Raw genomic sequence first — 25,049 nt, forward strand, 5'->3', positions numbered from 1 at the left:
AAAAGATACATAATGTATTTCGTTTGTCGATGCTTCGACGGTACAGTTCTAATCCTTCGCATGTAATTTGTCCGTCTGAGATTAAAATTCAGTCTGATATGACTTACGAAGAAAAGCTGATCCGAATTTTAGCTTGAGAGGGTAAAGAGTTACGTAATAAGAAGATTCTGTTAGTTAAAGTGATGTGGCATCGACACGGTATTGAAGAGGCCACGTGGGAACCTGAAGATGCTATGAAACAACAATATCCAAATCAGTTTAATGGTAAGATTTTCGGGGACGAAAATCCCTAAGGGGGAGAATTGTAACAGTCCGGCTTTGACCCTAGTTGGAATAGTGGTTTCGGGACCACATATTAGAGTTAGAAAATATTTTAATATTATTTTTTGTGCCTATGATAAGTGAATTAACAGGTGTGAAAGTCTCGTGTGAAAATTTAATTGTTTGTGTGTTTAATTTGCAAAAAGGACCTAATCGCGTAAAAGGTAAAAGCTGTTTGCTAGTTGTTAGAGTGCTTATTTGAATTGGCGTTTTAAAGAAAAGGTCCTTATGTGATTATTTGACCATTGGAAGTTTGAATGGACATAAAAGGGTATGTGTTAGGTGAATTTATAATGATTTAATAAAGGTTATAATGGTCAAATGTTTCATAAATTAATATATGTTATAACAAAACATGAAAATAGGCATTATATGCTTTGTTTGTGCCGAAAATTGAAGAACAAAAAGAAAAGGTAAAGAGTTCTACGGTTCGGCTAGTTGGAAGCTCGATTTAAGGTTCATTTTTTTATCTGTTTTTGATAATTTCTAAGTTTTTGTGATCGTTATTTAATAGACTACAAAGCCTATGCTTCAATTTCTGATTTTGGTGATGATTTTAAAATATGCCATGGATGAATTCATGAGTTTTGTGTTATTAAATGGTGAATTATGGAAGGTATGTTTTGGATTGACATATGTTGTCTTTGAATTTTTGATAAAATTGAGTAAATTGGGCTAATTTGTAAAAATGTTATTTTGAGGGGTTAAAATATGAAATAAATGAAATGTGTGGACTAGTATGATTACTAGGAGAATTCAGCTAAGCTTGTGTATATGCAAATTATGTGTATTTTGTGATTTTGTGAAATAGGGACTAAAGTGTCGAAATGTAAAAATGTGAGGGTTAGTTTGCAAATTACCTAAATATGTGTTTATGGATTGGATTGAATTATTTGGTGAATAAAAGGATTAATTTTGAATACTTATAGATCAAGAAAAGAGGAGTTCGGATTTAGATCGAGGAAAATCAAAGATTATAGAATAAACGTTCGAGTCGACTCCTTCGAGTACGAGGTAATTTCGTACTTAAAATATGATGTTAAGTAAGTTTTGATGCCTTTATTATACATGGGTTGTATATAATTGAATTGGATAATATGGTGATGAATCAGAAGCTTTGGCACTAAGTGTGCGATTTAAACTAGCTTCGGCACAAGTGTGCGATTTAACTAGCTTCGGCTACTTGAGGCACTAAGTGTGCGATACCGACTTAATTTCGATTATTTGAGATGGCACTAAGTGTGCAAAAATATTTAGCGTCGGCTAATCTAATAGCACTAAGTGTGCAGATGACTAAAATATGAATAAGTTATGGAAAGTCTTATAACATTCAATAAAAAGGTAAGTACGAAAGTGAACAAGTACGGAAAGATTCAGGTATGTATAATAACTAAGTGGTAGATGAAGTTATGTATGTGAATTTCATTGAGTTGATATAGTTTTACGGATTGAAATTGTGCAAATACTCATACGTTGCTATTTTATGTTCATATACTATTGATGATTTGAGTACGAGCTTGCTAAGCTTTTGAAAGCTTACTTTGTGTGTGTGTTTGAATTGTTTTGTAGATATCGAAGCTACCTGATCGCATGGTTTCGTGATAGGTTTTAAATATTTATAATTACTCGTTCTTGAACTAACTATTATCGCAATGTAGGCAAGTGTACCTATCGAACAGTAGTATAGTTTTAGCAAGACCGGATTGTCGAACCCAAAGGAACTAAAAGTACTAGTAATGACTGTCTTTTTATTATCTAGCCTAAGAATAAAGAGGTTTTTGTTTTAACTAACTAATTATCTAAACTAAGAACGCACAGAGAATGGAATTGGGGAATTGCTTTTGGAAAAATCGATTAATGAAGACAATACCTAAGGAAAAATCCACCTAGACTGTACTTGTTATTCTAGCTCCGAATCGGACGATTTATTCATTTAACTTGTTCCGTAGAGATCCCTAAATTATGTTATTATCCCTATTCAAGACTAATAACGTCTAATCCCTAGATTGAATAACCGAGACTTTTCTCTAATTAACACTGTAGGGTTGCATTAACTCGATCTATGGATCCACTTATTAGGTTTCACCCTAATCCGGCAAAATCTTGTTACCCTATGTCTAGGCACGCAATCAACTCCGCTTAATTATGACAAATGTACTCTTAAACAGGGTCTATTCCTCCTCTAAATAAGAGCTTATCTTGAATCGATATCCTGGGATATCAAAAAAAGAATTAAGAACACATAATTAAGAACAAGTCAAATATTTATCATACAATTCAGAAAATAATAACAAGATTCATCTTAGGCTTCATTCCCCTTAAGTATTTAGGGGATTTAGTTCATAACTAAATAAGAAAACATTTCAGAATCATAAAGAATACAAAACATAAAGAAAACCCAAAACTCCTGAAGGGAAATTGAGGAGAGATATTCAGTCTTGATAATGAATCTGGCTTCTGAGATGGATAATCGGCTTCCTTGGAGTAATTCCTTACTCCCCTCCTCTCTGTCCTCCTTTTCTTCCTTCTCTAGGGTGTATTTATAGGCTTTGGAATGCCTAAAAGCCCTCCAAAATTAGCCTTTTCCGAATTAGATTCACCTTGGGATCGGTAGTGACACGCCCATGTACGATTACTTCAGGCCGTGCTTGAGCCTACCAAATTGACACGGCCGTGTGGTCTGCCCGTATGAGGAGGTCCAGGCTGTGTTGATTTCATACTTTGGCTCATTTTCTCCGTTTTTGGCCCGTTTCTCGTTCCTTTCGCTGTCCTATGCTCTCCTTGTAAGAGTATGCCCAAAGATCAATCACGAGATGGTTGTAATAACATACTTGATTTATCATGTTTATTGATATAAGGCGTTGCCATTATTATTTCAGTTTCTTTTCTGTGTACATAAATAAACTGTTTTATAATAATGTCCTGAGAATAATATGATTATTCTTAAAAGATCCTTAGTCAAGTATTATTGTTGGCTAGGACAATAATAATGCATTAAGACTAACATGTAGTTGATTGATGATAAAGAGTTGTCATTGAAATGGAGTGTCAAAATCAATACATGAATATGTGTGTTAGAGAACAACATATTGGACTGACCTGCTATGAGTATGTTTCTTGGATTATTATGTAATTGTCACAACATTACTCATAGTGATTAATATGTATATGATCCTCATACTTGAGATCATCATTATCCCAACATCATGAGTTGTATATTTTGATATAGTCAAACGAACATCGTAACTGGTTGTTCTATAAAGACTGATGTTGGATATACCACAATCTATGTAGAGGGATATGGTTGATCAATATAGGATAAGTCCCTCCTACATAATGGGAGTAATATCTTAGGCCACTTGATTGAGTGAGGCTAGAAATGCATGGCCATGCTCAAATAAGTTGATATGAGATGTCATACTTATTTGTGTATCATAGTTCACTTAAGGTATCAAGAAACATGGGATGGACTATGCAAGTGTGACTATTCCATGACTTGTGTCCATTCCAAAGATATAGGACTTAAGGATTAATGCATGAAAGGTTAATCACAAAAGGTTATGTCGAGTCATGACTTCTCGTAACTTAGGTAGCAATAATGCATTGCTAGATGCCACTCATTATTTTTAACATTAGAATCGTTCTAATATTACTGCTAACGTTACAAGAACCTATAGGGTCACACCCTATGGTTGAAATGAACGGAGTAAAACGTAGTTGGTATTGTATTCTGATTGTCAGATGAATTAAATTAATTATAGAATTAATTTAATTGGGCAATCAAATTGTTGAACATACTATACGTACAAGGATGTTGTACACATAATCAGAACATAATTTCATTAGTATATGAATTTGGTTCGTATATAAGTTTAAATGAATATAGTTTACCGAAATCTTTATTATAATTAATGTAATTATAATTTTCGGTTAAACATTATTATATTTATTTTAATGATGACTATTATGTTCAGATTAATTTTAATGAATTAATATTCATTAAAAAGATATACCAATTAAAAGGGTGTTATATATGGCAAGGGTAAAAACCCTAAAGAGATAATATATAAATAAGCCCAAAACTATGCTAAAGGGTCTAGCAGCCGTCAAGCATAAAAATCAATGAAATAGTTTATGAGATTTTTCTACCGTTCATTGTCAACTGGGTGGACTACGTAGAGGCCGACATCGGAAAGGTTGCGGCTTGGTTCGATAGTGGTTCAGGATTCCCGTTGCCTAGGCGTCGCTGTCTACTCAAATTGAAGTTTCGGTAATTTTGAAACCTTTTATCACCCCGATACGTTCCTTACACATGGATCCATGGTTTGGATCGCCGAAATATTTTTAATTATTTTATTTTTCCGCTGCGCCTTGGAGGCACCGACGTTCCAACACTCCTAATTGTAAAACATAAAATTAAAGCATTAGGAGCATCGAATTCACCAATTCTAATGGAAAATCATCCATAAAATATGTTAAGCATGGGGTAAAAATATGTATAAATTATTGTTTATCAAATACCCCCACACTTACGCATTTGCTTGTCCTCAAGCAAAATTCTCAACTCATAATCAAAATAAATTCTTCTCAACTTATAATTTCTATTGATAATATCTTAGAATAATCCATAGGTAATCATACATTGATAATTCAACTAAAAGAACATAAAAGTTTCAAACATTCCAAGTTGAGTATTTAATCATGCAAACATAGGTGTCTCTCCTCATTTAAGTAATTACCTTTGATTCAGAATACCACAGTGTTTCACATCCTCACTACAGATTCACTCAAATCACTCGAGGTGTTTAAGGACAATAAATGAAGCACTCAATAGTCAATAATGAAAAGTCATTACCATAGGCTTGCATGAAAATCAAATCTTCACCACTATAATTTAAGATGATACATCAATCAAAAGGTCTTTATAGGGTTGTAATGAGGTTTGGTTAGGGGGTGTGGTCACAAGCCGAAACAAAGGTTTAGAATCGAGATTGAATTGAAAAATTACCTAACTAGAAAAAGAGTTCATCATCACTTGCGTACAACAAAGCTTCTTCTCAGACTAAGGAATTTAACTTCTGAAGCTTACAAACAGAAGATCACTACTAATATGTATATATGTTTTTTTTAAGAACAAGTCAAATTACAGAGTAGAATAAAACATAGCTAAGTAACTATTTCAATTCAAATCTCTACAAAAATAGGGCTTAAATTAATTTGGGGAATTTCAACAATAATGGGTTAAAGGTTAATATTAAGGGTAATACAAGAAATCGTTTGTTAGGCTCAAGGGGGTTCACTAGAGGTTAATTGTGGAGGTAGGCTTTTCTTGGCATGAGTGGGTTAATCCTAAGTGCCTTAATCATTTTGACATATCAAATCAAATAGTACGGTCTCAACATGAATAATCAAGCAAGTACCAGAATAAAAGTTCACTACTGACACACTCAAAGAAACAATAAAAATGAGCATGAAATAATTAATAGATGCTCAAAAGGCTCAAAAATCTCACAAAAATTATGGCTTTTTGATGTTTAAAACTTGTGAATCCCAACTCAAAGTAATACCTAAACCTTGGGGAAACAGCCTAAGATTTTAAATTCTTAAAAATCAACTCATCATGCTTGATTCTCTAATGTCTTAAAGTTTAAACAATCAATGCATAATTGCCTATGTTTTAATTTAAGATATATCAATCAAAATCATAAATCAATTAAAATTTATCCTAAATATGGTATGAAAGCTTTTCAAGAGAACAAGGCAATCATTCAAGGATTTTTTTGATAATGAAATAAATACCTCCCACACTTAAGATGTACATTGCCCTCAATGTACAAAGATAGATATTAGAGTATAAAAATAAGATAGGGGGAGAAGTGAAACTTCCTGTATTAAGAATGGATGATATTCTTGGATTGGCGAAATCGAGTATTGGGAATTAATCTGGATGTCAAGCATGATTTTGAATGATAAAAGGAGAGTGAGGGGAATAATCTTGATAGTAGTCACAAAGATAAGCCGTGTTTAAAAGGAAAACAAATGAATCTTAAAAACTTAATGAAAGAAAAATAAAATAAAAGAATTATTCTAATTTCTCAAATTGCACGGCCAGTGCACACGCCTGTGTGGGTCATGGCTCGGCCATGTTCATCGCAAATTAAGGTGTCGTCACACGGCCTTTTGGCATGCCCGTGTGTATAGGGCATGTGGTTATATGATCATGTTACACGATCGTGTGTGATGTGATTCGCTTCTCCCATGGTCGTGTAGCTCTGCACACGCCCGTGTTATTTTGATAGTGTTGTCCACGAGTGCTAGACACGGGCATGTCGCACGCTCGTGTTCATTTGGCAGATTCAGCCACGGCCATGTCACACAGCCGTGGTGGTTTATCGCGGCCCGTGTTTGGGGAAATCTTTTATCCTATTTTCGCACGGTCGTATAGCACGACTATGTTTCCATCAGTGTTGGTCACATGGCCTTAAGCACGGCCGTGTGATCGTCCGTGTGGTGTTGGGAACCTGTGCTTCAAATACTCTATTAGTGACCTAAATGTTTTAAACTTGAAATTTAAGTAATTTAAAACCGTTAGTACTCGGGTTGCCTCCCGAGAAGCGCTTGTTTATAGTCGAAGCTCGACTGTTACCTTGTTGGTTTATTCAGGGCAATTTATGGAGTCGTAGCTCCTCTCCATTGTATTTAAAATTCTCACCATTATAAAGTTTGAGACGTTTTCCATTTACTTTGAAAGTACCATATGATGGGTGACTTACCTCTATTATGCCATATGGGAAAACAGTTTGAATTACGAAAGGTCCTGACCATCGTGATTTAAGTTTCCCAAGAAACAATTTGAGTCTTGAGTTGTATAGTAAGACAAGATCTCCAACTTCAAATTGTTTTCGTTGCTTTAAACGAGTGTCATGGCGCCGCTTTGTTGCTTCCTTATATAGGTGTGAATTTTCGTATGTATTGGCTCGCCACTCATCAAGATCGTTCAGCTGCATCAACCTAGTTTTTTTCCTGCAATTTTGGGATCAAGGTTTAGAAATTTAATAGCCCAAAAAGCTTTATGCTCTAGTTCGAATGGTAGATGACAACTTTTTCCATAAACAAGTCTGTAAGGTGATGTTCCTATGGGGGTCTTCAAAGCAGTTCTGTAAGCCTATAAGGTATCGTCTACTTTCATTGCTCAATCTTTTCTGTTTGATTCTACTATTTTTTCAAGGATCCATTTGATTTTTCGGTTTGCTACTTCAACTTGTCCATTAGTTTGAGGATGGTATGGGGTGGCTGTTTTATGATGAACTCCGTATTTCTTTAGGGTTTTTTCAAATTGGGTATTACAAAAATGAGTGCCCCTGTCACTGATAATTGCTTTAGGTGTTTTGAATCTCGAGAAGAGTTTCTTAAAAAAACGTACTACCACCCTAACATCATTAGTAGGTAGAGCTTGGGCTTCCACCCATTTGGACATGTAATCAACTACTACTAAGATGTATTTATTCCCAAATGAAATGGGGAATGGGCCCATGAAATTGATACCCCAAATGTCAAATATTTCACATGAAAGCAAATAGTTTTGAGGCATTTCATCACGTCTAGATATGTTACCTGTCCATTGGCATTTGTCACATGAGGTAACGTACCTATTAGCATCTTTGAATAATGAGGGCCAATAAAAACCTGATTCAAGCATTTTGTGTGCGGTCTTAATTACACTATAGTGTCCTTCAGTTGGCCCTGAGTGGCAATGTTCCAATAATTTTGATGTTTCTGATATTGTAACGTATCTTCTAATGACGTGATCTGCACATCTACGAAACAGAAAGGGGTCGTCCCAAAAGTAGTTTTTCACTTCATTAAAGAATCGCTTCTTTTGCTGGTGTGTTAACCCTTTTGGGATAATGTTAGCAGCTACAAAATTTTGCGATTTCTGCAAACCAAGGTACCTCGGAGTCAGATATAGCGAGAAATTGTTCTTCAGGGAACGAATCATTTATTTCCACTTCATCTAGTTCTCTGGTATTGGAGTTCTCAAGCCTGGACAGATGATCAGCCGCGAGATTTTTAGCTCTTTTCTTATCCTAAATTTCCAAGTTGAATTCCTGCAATAAGAGAATCCATCGAATAAGTCGAGGTTTTGCATCAGTTTTAGTTAAAAGGTAGCGAAGGGCGGAATGGTCAGTGTAAACAACAACTTTAGATAATATGAGATATGATCGAAATTTATCAAATGCAAAAACCACAGCTAACAACTCTTTTTTTGTAGTAGTACAATTCTCTTGTGTAGATGTTAAAGTTTTGCTAGCATAATAGATAGGTTGAAAATGCTTATCTCTCTGCTGTCCCAGTACTGCACCTATTGCAAAGTCACTTGCATCACACATTAATTCAAATGGTAAATTCCAATAAGGTGCAATTATAATTGGAGCATTAATTAATTTATCCTTTAGAGTATTGAATGCTTCTAAGCACTCTTGATTGAAATTAAAAGGTATATCTTTTTCTAGCAATTTAGTCAAAGGCTTATCTATTTTAGAAAAATCCTTAATAAATCTTCTATAAAAACCAGCATGTCCTAAAAAGCTTTTAGTAGCCTTAACCAAACTAGGAGGGGGTAATTTTTCGATTGTTTCTAATTTAGATTTGTCCACCTCAATCCCTATACTAGAAATTTTATGCCTTAATATAATACCTTCTTGAACCATGAAGTGACATTTCTCCCAGTTAAGCACAAGCTTTGTTTCCTCACATCTTCTTAAAACTCATTTTAAATTTTTAAGACAGAGATGGAAAGAGTTACCGAATACCGAAAAATTATCCATAAATACTTCCATGATATCTTCCACGAGTTCGTCAAAGATGACCATCATACAGCGCTGAAAAGTGGCAGGAGCATTACATAATCCAAAAGGCATTCAACGATAAGCGAACATATCATATAGGCATGTGAATGTCATCTTTTCTTGATCTTTAGGAGCTATTGGGATTTGGAAGTAACCAGAGAGTCTGTCTAGAAAGCAGTAATACTTGTGTCTGGATAATCTTTCCAACATTTGGTCAATGAATGGCAAGGGGAAGTGATCTTTTCTTGTGGCATCATTCAAATTCCTGTAGTCTATGCAAGCTCTCCATCCTGAGACTGTCCTTGTTGGGATTAATTCATTCTTCTCGTTGGTCACAACCGTCATGCCTCATTTCTTAGGGACAACCTGCACTGGACTTACCCAAGAATTGTTAGAAATAGGATAAATAATTCCAGCATCTAGAAATTTAATTACCTCAGCTTTTACAACTTCCTTCATGTTAGGGTTCAGTCATCTTTGAGCTTGCACACACTGTTTGTATTCATCTTCCATCAAAATTTTATGGGTGCAAAAATAAGGGCTGGTTCCTTTAATGTCAGAAATTTTCCAAGCTATGGCCTTCTTATGGTCTTTTAATACTTGGATTAATTCCTCTTTCTCCTTGGGTTGCAAGTTAGAGGCAATGATAACTGGTAATATAGAATTATTTCCAAGGAATGCGTATTCCAAGTGGTTTGGTAATTGTTTAAGTTACAGTTCAGGAGGCTCTTCAATAGAGGGTTTTTGCTTAAGTTCATTGTTTATCTTAATCCCTTCATATTCTACTCTTCTTGAACAATGCTCATTAGGTTCATCATCTGTCTCCTTTTCTTGAGCAAGATACAGTTCCATCATGTCCTTTTGTAAAGTTTCCTGAAAAAAATCTTGAATAGTATGATCAATAGAGTCAATAAAATAACATAAGTCGTCATGTTCCCTAGAAAACTTCATAGCATCATAAATTTTAAAGATAATCTCTTTGTCACCTACTCTAAGTACCAATTTACCATCACCCACATCGATTACAGCCCTAGCAGTGGCTAAAAATGGACGCCCTAATATTAAGGGCACTTCCACATCTTCATCCATGTCAAGCACAACAAAGTCAATAGGAAATATGAATTTATCTACTTTCACAAGTACGTCTTCTATAATGCCTCTAGGATATTTAACAGATCTATTGGCAAATTGAATACTTATCCTAGTAGGTTTAGGTTCCCCAAGACCAAGTTGTTTGAACATTTTATATGGCATCAAATTAATGCTAGCGCCTAAATCAGCTAGTGCTTTCTCAACATTTAGACTACCAATTAAGCAAGGGATAGTAAAACTCTCTGGATCTTTTAGTTTGGTTGGCAGCTTGTTTTAGAGTATGGCTGAGTACTCCTCGTTGAGTTCTACTATAAACAAGTCCTCGAATTTCCTTTTATTTGTTAGAAGCTCCTTCAAAAATTTTGTGTATGTAGGCATCTGCGAGATGGCTTCAACAAAAGATAAGTTGATATGTAACTGCTTAAAAAGTTCAAGAAACTTACCGAATTATGTATCAATGTGGTCCCTTTTTTTTAATTTTGTTAGGTATGGGACTGGAGGCTTATATTCCCTTGGCACTAGTTTGTCACTATTTTTGGGTTTTTCTTCCCCCCTTTCGCTTACCACGGCTTCTTGTGTTAGCTTCTTTTCAGTTTCCGCTAACACTTTCCCACTCCTCAGCGTAACTGCTTTCACATGCTCTTTTGATTTAGTGTTACTAGGTAAACTTCCTAGTGGTCTTTCTGAAATTAGTTTGGAAAGCTGGCCTATCTGAGTTTCAAGCCCTTGGATCGACGCTTGTTCATTTTTAAGTACTGTCTCGATATTCTGGAAACGAGTTTCTGACATTGATATAAACTTTAAGAGCATTTCTTCAAGGTTCGGCTTCTTTTCCTTTTGGTAGGGTGGTTGTTGGTAGCCTGGGGGTGGTTGTGGTCTTTGATTTGCTTGACCGCTCCACGAGAAATTAGGGTGGTTCCTCCAACCTACATTGTAAGTGTTACTATATGGATTGTTTTGAGGTCAAAGATTATTACCCATGTAGTTTAATTGCTCGTTATCCATGTTGTGGCCATAAGGTTGGTATTCTGAATGGCTTGTTCCATCTCCACTCGCTTCACATTGCATTACAGGGTGAACCTGCGAAGAACTAAGAAAACCATCAATCTTTTTATTTAAAAGTTCTACCTAATTAGAGAGCATGGTGACCGAATCGACGTTTTAAATGCCGGCTATTTTCGTTGGCTTTGTCCTTATGACTTGCCACTAATAGTTATTCAGTGACATCTCCTTTATAAACTCATAGGCATCTTCAGGTGTTTTATTATTGATGGTTCCGCCAGCAGCTGCATCAACCATTTGCCGAGTCGAAAGATTCAGGCCATTATGGAACGTTTGAACCTGTAGCCAAAATGGTAACCCATGGTGAGGGCACCTTCTCAAAAGGTCCTTGTATCTCTCCCATGCATCGTAGAGTTTTTCTAAATCCATCTGCACAAAAGAAGAGATATCATTACATAATTTAGTCGTTTTAGCCGGTGGAAAATATTTTAGTAAAAATTTTTCGGTCATTTGTTCCCATGTAGTAATTGACCCTCGTGGTAACGAGTTCAACCACTTTTTAGCTTTGTTCCTCAATGAAAAAAGGAATAACCAAAGACGAATGGCATCATCAGAGACACCATTAATTTTAAATGTATCGCATAGTTCTAAAAAGTTGGCTAAATGAGCATTGGGATCCTCATCCTGCAAACCATCAAACTAAACAAATTATTGTATCATTTGAATAGTGTTAGGTTTTAATTCAAAAGTATTTGCAGCTACAGCAGGTCTAACCATGCTCGATTTAGTTCCTGTTAAAGAAGGTTTAGTATAATCATACATAGTGCGTGGAGCAAGATTTTGATTAACCGCAATTGCATGAGGTAGCTGGTTGCCTTGGTTTTCAGCCATCTCTTCGGTTGGGGGTTGAGTATCGTCTTCTTGCTCGTTCTCTGTGTATCTTAAGCTTCATCGATTTCTTCGTCAAAAAGTAGTGGTCCTGACGAATTTCTTCTAGTCATAAACTATAAAAACTTGCCAAGCGAAGGAAAAAGTAAATTAATAAATAATAATAATAAATTAAAGTGCACGAAAACTAAATGGCTAAAGTAATAAAAATTGAGTGTTCCTAATATTTCAGTTCCCCGACAACGGCGCCAAAAACTTGATCATGTGGTTTCCTGATAGGTTTTAAATATTTATAATTACTCATTCTTGAACTAACTATTATCGCGATGTAGGCAAGTTTACCTATCGAACAGTAGTATAGTTTTAGCAAGACCGGATTGTCGAACCCAAAGGAACTAAAAGTACTAGTAACGACTATCTTTTTATTATCTAGCCTAAAAATAAAGAGGTTTTTGTTTTAACTAACTAATTATCTAAACTAAGAACGCACAGAGAATGGAATTGGGGAATTGCTTTTGGAAAAATCGATTGAATGAAGACAATACCTAAAGAAAAATCCACATAGATTGTACTTGTTATTCTGGCTCTGAATCGGACGATTTATTCATTTAACTTGTTCCGTAGAGATCCCTAAATTATGTTATTATCCCTATTCAAGACTAATAACGTCTAATCCCTAAATTGAATAACCGAGACTTTTCTCTAATTAACACTGTAGGGTTACATTAACTCGATCTATGGATCCCGTTATTAGGTTTCACCCTAATCCAGCAAAATCTTGTTACCCTATGTCTAGGCGCGCAATCAACTCCGCTTAATTATGACAAATGTACTCTTAAATAGGGTCTATTCCTCCTCTGAATAAGAGCTTATCTTGAATTGGTATCCTGGGATATCAAAACAAGAATTAAGAACAAATAATTAAGAACAAGTCAAATATTTATCATACAATTCAGAAAATAATAACAAGATTCGTCTTTGGTTTCATTCCCCTTAAGTATTTAGGGGATTTAGCTTATAACTAAATAAGAAAACATCTCAGAATGATAAAGAATACAAAACATAAAGAAAACCTAAAACTCCTGAAGGGAAATTGAGGAGAGATCTTCAGTCTTGAAGATGAATCTGGCTTCTGAGATGGATAATCGGTTTCCTTGGAGTAATTCCTTACTCCCCTCCTCTCTGTCCTCTTTTTCTTCCTTCTCTAGGGTGTATTTATAGGCTTTGGAATGCCTAAAAGCCCACAAAACTAGCCTTTTCTAAATTAGACTCAACTTGGTCTCGGTAGGGACACGCCCTTGTGCTATTACTTCAGGTTGTGCTCGAGCCTGTCAAATTGACACGGCCATGTGGTCCGCTCGTGCGAGGAGGTCCAAGCTGTGTTGATTTCGTACTTTAGCCCATTTTCTCCGTTTTTGGCCCGTTTCTCGTTCCTTTTGCTCTCCTATGCTCTCCTACGTGTAAAACATGAAATTAAAGCATTAAAAGCATCAAATTCACCAATTCTAATGGAAAATCATCCATAAAATGCATTAAACATGGGGTAAAATATGTATAAATTACGGTTTATCACTACTAAGCTCGGGGATCGTCAAGGATTGTCACCACACTATCGATCCTCATTTTGGTATTTTTGGAAATGTATATATTTGAAGTATGGCATGTATTGGCTAGTAGTTGTGGAGTATGTTTTGTGATGTATATATTTAACCATGTGATTTGGCTAAATTGTGTTTGAACTTATGATGATGAAAGGCTTATGATATGTGATGTTAATTTGCAATTGTGGCATATTTTAGTTGGATAATGGAAAAGGTAAGTTTGGTGAGTTCATGGTAGAAGAATGAATGATGTTTTTGATATTATATTACATTATGTCTTAGTATAAATTGTTAAGGATTATAAGTATGTAAATGGTTGATAATATTATAGTATGAATGATATGTGTTTTAGCATGAGAAAATGGTTGATTGGGTTGTACATATATGCTTGATTCCTTGTTTGTAGGTTGACCCATAATGGGGTGGCAAGTTGGCTTAAACCAAGCCTGCATTGTGTCACACGGCCATAACACACGACCATAGCACACGGGTGTGTCTGTTGGCTGTAGGTGAAAGTCAGTATGTATGCTCTGTTTTGGCACGGCTGGATTACATGGGTGTGTCTAGTGCCCGTGTAAGGCACACGGCCTGGTCACTCGGGCGTGTGACCTTAACAGAATAGAAAAATTTTCTAAGTGTTGAAATCTGTGAATGTGTTCGGTTTAGTCCCAACCTCTTCCTAATGCATGTTTAAGGTCTCGTTGACCTAAGAAAGGGACTTTATGTTGATGTCTGACTATGATGTTATGATGTTTGTGAAATGAATGCAAAGTGTTCCGATATGTCCGGTAATGCTTTGTAATCCTAGTCTAATGATGGATACGGGTTAGGGGTGTTACATGAATGCTTGGTTATTAGATGTTTTATGATAGATTATTAATTTTTGAAGCTATATTAACAAGTTTTATGAAGTGATTTTTGACAAAAATGTCAATTAAGGACTAAATTGTAAAAATGTAAAACCTTAAGGGCAAAAGCGTAATTTTTCCAAAATGTGTATAAAGTGTCAAATTGAATAAAAAGGAATGTTAATATGCTGAATTTGATGTTATATATAGATCAAGATAAATAAATATCGGATTTAGGTAGAGGAAAAACGAAAAGTGGACGATTAGGCCATAACTTTTATCCGATCAACTTGAGGTAAGTTTGTATGCAATAAACTTATTTAATATTGTATTTTAAATACTTTAGTAACGTATAAATTGTATATTCATGACTACTACTATGCTGGATGATATATTGACCATATAAATGGCACTTAGTGTGCGATACATCCAGAATGGCACTTAGTGTGCGAAGTATCGATGATGGCACTTAGTGTGCGAAACATCCAGAATGGACTTAGTGTGCGAGGTATCGGGAATGGCACCTAGTGTGCGAGACATTGAATATTCACGGGTAAACGAAAGATGTGATTGAGTATGAGATTGGTACAAGATAGTATAGGTATGTATGAAAATTCGCACAAGATGGTACAGGTATGTACGAAAATTCGTACAAGATGGTATAGGTATGTACAGAAATTCGTACAAGATGGTACAGGTATGTACAGAAATTCAATTGAGTATTGAATCTATGAAAATTATGAGTTCATGATTATTGTGGAACTGAATATGTAATAATGATGTGATTAATGGTTTGGTAATATATTATGTTATATTACTTGAATAGTGATAGAATAATAAATTTGGCTGATGATTACGTGTTAGGATTTTGGGTCAAAATAAGTTGTGATATGCTCCATTTTAACTTATTTAAATTGTGGCTCAACGATTATGAGAAAAGGGTAAATATTGGCAAAGTCTTAGATTTGGATTGCTAATGGAAGCATGGAAAAGAATGAGTTTTTGGATGATTTAAAGATACTTAGCCATATGCTTGATATGTGAATACACATAAGTAATATAACTTATGTCATAATGCTTTATGATAATTTGCTAGTTCATGTGATGTTTAAAATTTAAAAGCTAATGTTGTTTAGGCTAAGGCCAAGACATGTTGGATTGACTTAAATGGATTATGCTTATAAATTGAAGTTATAAGCTTTATTTCTTTGAATTACGAACTTACTAAGCTATGAAGCTTACTTTGTGTTTTTTTTCTATGTTTTGTAGTGCTTCGGATGTTTGCTCGGGTTGGAAGCCAACGGAGACCGTATCACACTATGGTTATTGACTTACGGTATTTTTACACTTTGGGGTTTGGATATATGGCATGTATAGGCTAGTGTTAAGATGATATGTCTTGAGTTGTGATTTTGGCCATGTGATTTGGCTTGTAAATGATGGTGTGTATTGGCCATTTAAGCTGGCCTGAAGTATGTGTTTGATAATTGAGATATGTGAGGTATATAATGTTTTTGTGTTGGCATATTTTGGTATGAAGTATAGGTGATGAATTGATATGTTTGAGAAGCATGATTTAGTTGACGAAAAAGTGAGAAAAGGAAATTGGAAGTTATGTAAGTTTTTGATGATTTTGGTATAATGATATGGCATGATATGTGTATGGATTAATATGCTTTGGCTACCTTTGAATGCATTGAAATGGTATGAGATGACGTGGGTTAGGTATGCTTGTGGAGGGTGAGAAATATGGCTTAAACCAAGCCTATTTTCACTCCACACGGCTGAGAACACGGGCGCGTGGCTTGATCGTGCGTGACACATGGCCTTGGTACACTGCCATGTGTCCCCTGGGGTAGCCTTTTGAATTAACTCAGTATACCTTACAGACTTGGCATGGCCTAGACACACGAGCGTGTCTACTGGCTGTGTGTAGCACATGGGCTGGCACATGGGTGTGTGGCCGGCCGTGTGATGCAAGTCAGTATGTATGCCCTATTACGACACAGCCTGGACACGGGCGTGTGGATGACACATGGGCTAGACACACGGGCGTGCGGTCTGGTCGTGTGAGGTAAGTCAGTGAGCTCCACGGAGTTGAGCACGGGCTGGGACACAGCCATGTGATTCCAATTCGAATGTCCACATGACCTGAGACACGGGCGTGTCTCTTGGCCGTGTGAGTGGCATGGCTGGGGCACACAAGCGTGTGACCCCTACAAGGTTGAAATTTTTCTAAGTTTTTGAGAAATTTCTTGAGTTATCGGTTTAGTTTCGAACCTCTTCCAAGCATGATGTAAGGTCTCGTAGAGCCTTATAAGGGACAATGGGAACGAATGTTAAAAGTTTTAAATTGTATGCAAGATTTATGACCTGAAATGTATAAATGTTATGATGTAAGTCCGATAATGCCTTGAACCATGTTCCAACTTCGGATACGGGAATGGGTGTTACACAAGCCGTGTTGGTATTCGATGTGAGGTCCACGACTATGTTCCAGCCCATGTCCTTATCTGTGTAACTCTCTGACTTGTGTCACACAGCCTGCCACACGCCCGTATGCAAGGCCTTATGGTCAATTTAATCCTCATTCCAAGCCTAACAGAAATTTTCATATAACTTTTACAACACATGTATTTCACAAAATTTAGAATTTTTCCATAACTTTTACATCTTTACAATTTAGTCCCTAAATCATAATTTCATCAAAATTCACTTTGTAAAAGTTGTTTATCTATCAACAACCTTTCATTTTCTACCATAAATTTCAAATTTTCAACATATTCATCCATGGAAGAACTTCTATACTTTGATAACTTTTCAAATTAATCCCCAAAATAGATAGATTAAGTTATTCCGACTCAAAAATATAAAAATTACTAAAAAAGGGACAAGAATACTTACCCAATTAAGCAAAGAAAGCTTGTTTTCTCTTTCCTAGGGTTTCCATAGAAATTTTGGGGAAGATGATGAAAATAAGATGATATTTTTGATTTAATTTAATTATCATCTTTTAATTTTTTTCATTTTCCAATTTAGTCCTTCCCTTTTTCTAATTTTCCATGGATGATTCATCAAAAATATCTACTAACTTTTCTTTAATGGTCTAATTTTCATATAAGGACCTCAAGTTTTGAATTCCATAGCTATTTGGTACTTATAGCTACTATAACTCAACTTTTGCATTTTATGCAATTTGGTCCTTTCCATAATTAAACACATAATCAGCAAAATTTTCTTATCAGAATTTTTACATGGAATTCCTATAATAACGGAAACCATGCAATAATATTAAAATAAATTTTCTTGTCGACTCGTATTTGTGGTCCTAAAACAACTATTCCGATTTCACTGAAAATGGGTTGTTACACTAACAATTGATTTGCTAACTAAAGCGTAACCACAGTAGGTTTAACTTTACCTATCCTTAACTTTCTAAATATGGACATGGGAATCAGGTTGATGCTTGCACCCAAATCACATATTACCTTACCACAATAAGTTGATCCAATGTTGCAAGGTGTGGTAAAACATTCAGGGTTCTTTATATTTGGGGAAGTTTATCTTGTAGAGATGCACTGCATTCCTTCGTCAGAGTTACCATCTCGAATTCCTCAACTCTTTGACAGGATATCCTTCATGAATTTAACATATTTTGGCATCTACTTAAATGCTTCTACCAACGGAATGTTGATATGAAGTTGCTTGAGTACGTCTAAAACTTCTTAAACTAGACTTCCTGCTTCTGCTTCTAAATTCCTTGAGGGTAGGGTAGTGGAGGATTCTTTACTAGAATTGGTTGATTCATCTTCTGTGGCACTTCTTCACCTAACGAAGTTGTTAGTTTATCAAAATTGACTGGTTTTAAAGTTACCTTTTCAGAGTCTGCAAATTCTGCTTCTGGAGAAACTGGAGTTTCAACACTTAGTTGAACTTCTATTGCATCTTAAGCACCAGTTGGCTCTTCTGTTACTTCGATAGTGCTAGGCTCTAATATCTTTTCACTCCTCAATGTCAATGGTTTATAATGCTCTTTCCCTGAATTTCTCGGATTCTCCTAGGCCAGGTAGGTCAGTTCTTAAGTTCAATTGCAACCTGGCCCATTTGGTTTTCAAGGTTTTTCAATATGGCTACTTGGCTTTGGATTAAGGCATCATTTTTTGCTATATACGCCTTCAACAGGTTTTCTAAGCCATTGAAAGGTTCGACTCTTTTGAACTTGTTGGGTAAATCCAGAGGGCTAGATTGGTCTGGGTTGTGAGTAATAATTACTGGGTACAACCCCTTGGTTACTCCAAGAGAAATTCGGGTGGTTTCACCAAGATATGTTACAGAAATTGGATGATGGTCCCTGCCTACCTCGATTTTGGTTCTAATTACCTATGTAATACACAAATTCTGGGTTTGATAGGTATTCTTTGAACAGGTGCCCTTCCCCACAATAAACACATGATACATTTTCAAATCGATTCGGTGGTTGAACTACAAAATTTTTAAACCCATTAGTAGTAAAGCTTTTAAGCATTGAGGATATCGAATATACCTAAACTGCAAGTGAAGTGAGGGGATACTTCATATATTCCTACAACTCGTCTTCCTAACACTGTTCAATTAGTTGGCCATCGGTAATTATTGCTAAAAATTCTCTCAATGATTTCATAAGCCTCATTATAAGACTTAGAAAGGAGAGCACCATCGGTAGAAGCATCTATTACCATCTTCATATAAGCATTGAGACCATTATAGAACATCTCTAATTGGATGCAATGCAGGATTCTGTGATGAGGGCATCTTCGTAATAGTTCTTTAAATCTTTCCCACGCCTCATAAAAGGACTCGTCATCCATCTATTGGAATGTAGTGATCTCATTCTGCAACTTAGCATTCTTACTAGGTGGGAAATATTTCATAAGGAGTCATTCTACTAATTCTTGCCATGTAGTGATGGAATCTGGTGGTCATGAGTTCAACCAGGCTCGAGTTATATCCCTTAGTGAATACAATAACAAATTTAATCTTAGTGCTTCTTTGGTACTTTGGCTAACTTGAAGAAGTCATTCACCTCCACAAACAATCTGGGGTGAAGGTGAGGATCCTCAACCGGCATTCCACTAAATTGGCCCACTGTTTGAAGCATCTAGAACATGACTGACTTCAGTTCAAATTATTGTACCTCGATTTTGGGTCTCCTAATAATTGAATTAAGCTTATGAAACATTGGCACAACATATTATCTTAGAGCTCTATCCCTATCAAATTTTAATAAGCAAGTATAAGATTAAGTGAGATAACAATACATTGCTATATTGAAACAATTTAATCACAATAATCTTACAAGTTATGCAAGGCTAATGTACTGTTTAATACCGTTGCTAATTTAACTACCTTAAAAGATTAAACATGCATCAATTAAATATTGCGTCAATTACTTATAATTTCAATCTGGTTAATAATTAATTCAATTGCTACCTTATAATTAAAATGTAAGCAAAACATAGGCATGGTTTTATTTAATTGAATAATTTATTGAGATCTAATAACAACACAACACATTTTAAGTAATCTAAGTGGATAGAATGAAACTAATCTAACATAAAATGAATTTAAGTCATTTTAATTAATTGAAGAAGAACAAAATAATATTCATATGTTCATGATAAAAAAATTAAAATAAAGTTAAGAGAAGGGAACCAGAAGAACGAATCTCGATGGTTTTCGAAGCCAAACTAGTACGCCCCTCTCTTCTCTACTCATTCTGATGATCCAAGGCCTTCATGAACACTTTATTTTTGTAACTCCAAGATGCATGCAAGCTCTTTTTCAAGAGGGGGATTCACCAAGGAAAGAAAGGAATTTAAAGGCAACAAAGAAAAAGGGAAAGAGAGAAAGTGAGTGGGAGAGAGATGTGTGAAGTGAGGGATGATAAATGAGGGAGTGAAAAGGGTTTTAAAAATAGAAAAAAAATCAGCCACTCCATCTTCCTTGGCTGGCCATGCTTGGTGCAAAGTTTGATTGATTTATACTTGTTATTTTTAACTTGAGGCTAAAAATAGAAGGTATGAAAAGAAGAAGGGTATGAATGGAATTAAAGGCAACTTCAAGGGTTATTTTGAAATTATAAAAATCAGCTAAATAATCTAATTGGATCAGCTATATGGGACGGTTTGGGCTGCCAAATTCCTTGGTGGGTCAGTCCTCTTCACTTAGCAAATTGGGCCACTTTCTCTTCATCAGGCTTGTAATTAATTTTAACCCAATTTGTCTTGGATTAAAATTAATTATGAAATATGTCTAATAATTATTTTTGGACCATCCCTTGGCTGGAAAAATAATCGCCCATGCTCTTGGGTCACTTGGTACAAAAATTGCCTCCACGATTCAAGCTTCTCAAGGTGCCTATCGAGCTTATTTTCACCCTTTGTGCAAAACTATCGAAAATAAATCAAATTTGTGTAGATATATTATAAAAATAATTAATATTTAATATTTTCATAATTTGAGTGCAATTTCATTATTTTATAATTAAAGTATGAATTTCAACAAAAATTACTACGAAACTGAGTGAATTAGGGCTAAAAAGGAGCTAAAAAGGTCTATATATTCTTGTGTTTCAATATTCCAACTCTTGGGAGTCGTCTGTAGTTGAAATGATAGCAAATTGTTTGTTAATGGGTTTTTAATGGTGGTTCCATGTTCTCTAAGCGCTTGTTGTTGTTGGTTCATGAAGTGTAACAGTCCGATTTAGACCCTAGTCGGAGCAGTGGTTTCAAGACCACGTAATTGATTCTGAAAAAAATATTTTAATATTATTTTCTATGTCTGTGATATGTGAATTTTTATTTGCGAAGTTTCTGTGATTTAATTTGTCTTTTTCTGTGCTTAATTATGAAAAAAGACTTAATCGCATAAAAGGTGAAATTAGCATGCTACATGTTTAATGTATGTATTTGAAATGGCTTTGGACTAATAGGTCCTTATGTGATTATTTGACCACGTAATGTATTAAATGACTTTGTTGGACATTAGTAAATGGTTTATTAATGTTTAAATGCAAGGGTATTTTAGTAAAAGGTTTAATATATGTTGTTTAATAAAAACAAAACATAAATGGCCATGCAAAATTTACCTCTTGGTCGATTATGAAGGAGAAAAAGAAAGCCATTGAAGCATTTTTAGATTCGGCACTTGCATGATTAAATTGTAAGTTCATTCGAGTTCAGATTTTGATAATTTCTACGTTCCTGTGATAATTGCTTCGTGTTCTTCAAAACCCATGTTTGAAATTCTGTTTCTGTTGAAGATTATAAAATGTGCCATTGATGATTATATGAGCTTTGTAGTGTTTTTATATGGATTCTGAAAAATATATGTGAGATTATCATGCTTTGATCTTAAATTTTTGATGAAATAGAGCTATTTGGGATAATTTGTGAAAATGAGGTTTTGAAGGACTAAATTGTGAATTAAATACGTTTTTTGGGCTTGTATGAAAGCTATGTATATTCGGCCAAGCTATAGTCTTGGTGCATTTTGCATATTTGTGATTTTGTGAAAAATGGACTAAATTGTCAAAGTGTGAAAATGTAAGGGCTAAAATGCCTCTAAATATGTGCTCATAGATTATTTTGAATGAAATGAATGATTGAATGGTTGAATTTGAATTGTATTAGATCAAGAATAAAGAAAATCAGACTTAGATTGAGGGAAATCCAAAATAGTCGAATATTCGACTCGTTTCCGTCTGAAATTCATACGTGGTAAGTCAAATTACAATTACGTGTTAAATTGACTAAATTTTGTGCATACAAACTATAATTTGTATTGGATGGTCTTGAGAGCCTGATGAATAAATTTCGAGTAAACTCTGATAATATGCTAGTTCTGAAAAGCTCTGTATGTTTCTAAAAGAACGTTGACATTGATCTGAGATATCGGGTAAGACTGTGTCTGGGACACAGGCCTCAATTTTAGATTTACATGTAAGACCATGTCTGGGACATAGGCATCGTATCTGATTTCGTGTACTTTATATGATTTAATAGTTAAACCAATTGTATTTGGCTTACTAAGTTCTTTGTAGCTTACTCTTTGTGATTTCTGTCTGTTTTACAGTTATCATAGCTACTGAAGCTTGGGGATAGTCGAGGATTGTCACCATGCTATCAAACTCATTTTGGTTTTTTGAAAGTGTAAATATTTTTAAGTATGGCATGTATAGGCCAGAATATCTATGTATTTAAGTTTTGATATGTATATATGTTATGCCATGAGAGTTAGCTAGCAAATGGTATGTATGTGCTTAGTTTTGGTAAATGGTTTGTGATGCCAAATTGTGTATGCTTGTAATGGATATATGGCCTTATATATGGTGATCATTTTGAAAAATGGCAAGTTGAGGAAATGGTAAGTTTAAGCATGAGTTAGAAGGTGCCATAAGTGAGCTATGAAATGAGCATTTTGGCATGTTGTTGTAATAATATTTTTAATGTGTTTTGGTATAAAAGTTGTTTAATATTGTTTGTAGGAATGACACAAAAAGGGGTGGCAAGTTGGCTTAAACCAAGCCTGCTTTGTGCCATACGGTCAGGGAACACGGGCGTGCCTTGTGGTCGTGTATGTAAAGTAGTAACCTCTTAAGATCACACGGTTAAGACACATGGGCGTGTCATATGGCCGTGGGCTTAAGTCAGTAGCCAGCTAAGTATCACACGGTCGTGTCTGTGGGCCGTGTATAAAAGTCAGTATATATATACTCTGTTATGGCACGGCTGGATTACATGGGCGTCTCTAGTGCCCTTGTAAGGCACACGGCCTGGTCACACGTGCGTGTGACCTCAACAAAATTGAAAATTTTTCTAAGTTCTGAAAATTCTAATTGTGTTTGATTTAGTCCCGACCTTATCTAAAAGTATGTCTTAGGTCTTGGAGACTTTCATAAGGGATGAATTGTTGATTTGATTATGCATTAATATTATGTGATATCTGTGATTCTGTATTGATCTGTAATGTTCTGTCTGTCTAGTAATACTCCTTACCTATTCTAGTGACGGTTACGGAATAGGGGTGTTACATTTTATTGGTATCAGAGCTATGATTTAGTCGGTTCTAGGACTACTATATTATATGTGAGTCTAGCTATACATGCCATATTTATGAGCTGCTATAGTATGATGAATCCTGACACTGAAATGTGCTTTTATATAGCAATGGATCCTGATAGAGCTGTAGCTGACGATGTTGAAAGCAATGCACCTGCTCCCGCGTAAGGGACGATGCAAGCTAATTCTCGACCGGCTACGAGTAGCCATGATGGTGAGGCTAAACAAGCTTTCTATCAGATGATGAATGATTGGTTCACCCAATCATTAGAACCAATCCGACTGTAAAACAACCTCCACCCCCGGTTAACCTTCTCAAATTCCTGTTATGCCCTTAGTGAATCCGGTTTAGTTAAATAGACCACTAGTTGATAAGATTAGAAAGTATGGGGCTGAAGAGTTTCGAGCTACAACGAATGATGATGCTGAAAGAGCCGAATTCTGGTTAGAGAACACAATACGAGTGTTTGATGAAATGTCTCTGAATCCTACAGAATGTGTAAAATGTGTGGTTTCACTTCTGAGAGATACGGTGTACCATTGGTGGAAAACTTTAACATCTGTGGTTCCGAGTGAATGGGTTACTTGGGATTTCTTCCAAGCTGAATTTTAGAAGAAATACATTAGTCAGAGATTCATCGATCAGAAACATAAAGAGTTTCTCGAGCTTAAACAAGCTCATATGTTTGTTACTAAATACGAACGTGAATTTGTGAGATTGAGTCAGTATGCTCGGGAATGTGTATCAAATGAAGCAATAATGTGGACAAGGTTTGAAGATGGACTAAACGAAGATATCCGTCTGTTAGTTGGGATTTTGTAGATTAAAGAAATGGTAGTACTCGTTGAGCGAGCTTGTAAAGCTGAAGAATTAAGTAAAGAGAAAAGAAAAGCTAATTTTGAAGCTAGAGATTTTAGAAAGAGATCTTCGAGTAGATCATTTCAGTCTGTGTCAAAGAAATTTTGAGATGATCTTAGCTGTTCAAAGGCTGATGTAGGACATTCGATTCGAGATCAAGCTAGATTGCATTCGAATTTTAGAGCTCCTGCTACTTCTGTTGCAAGTGTTGGGAATGTCTGATCTGAGAAACCTGAATGTAAACACTGTGGTAAAAGACATCTGGGAAATTGTAGATTGAATGACAAAGCCTGTTTACGATGTGAATCTCTGGACCATTTTGTAAGAGATTGCTCTGAACCTGCTTAGCAAGAGAATGCATAGAATTTGAGACCGAGCAACACCTCAGCCAGAGGTAGACCGTCCAGAAATACGAGAAATGCAAGTGGTGGTCAAAGAGCTACTAGGGATACTGTTGTTAGATCTAAGGCCAGAGCACCTTCTAGAGCCTA

The 25,049-nt window shown here is 35.5% G+C and overlaps 2 non-coding genes across 2 annotated transcripts; both read left to right on the forward strand.

Moving 5' to 3' along the window:
* Positions 1-11,619: 11,619 nt before the first annotated feature.
* LOC121231668 (small nucleolar RNA R71) lies at positions 11,620-11,726 on the forward strand. The gene has a single exon (XR_005929724.1). It is a non-coding gene; the product is annotated as a small nucleolar RNA R71 (small nucleolar RNA).
* Positions 11,727-19,374: 7,648 nt separating this feature from the next.
* On the forward strand, positions 19,375-19,480 carry LOC121231479 (small nucleolar RNA R71). The gene has a single exon (XR_005929538.1). It is a non-coding gene; the product is annotated as a small nucleolar RNA R71 (small nucleolar RNA).
* The last annotated feature ends 5,569 nt before the right edge of the window (positions 19,481-25,049 follow it).

Source organism: Gossypium hirsutum, chromosome A06 (assembly GCF_007990345.1).
Source record: "Gossypium hirsutum isolate 1008001.06 chromosome A06, Gossypium_hirsutum_v2.1, whole genome shotgun sequence".
NCBI lineage: Eukaryota > Viridiplantae > Streptophyta > Magnoliopsida > Malvales > Malvaceae > Gossypium > Gossypium hirsutum.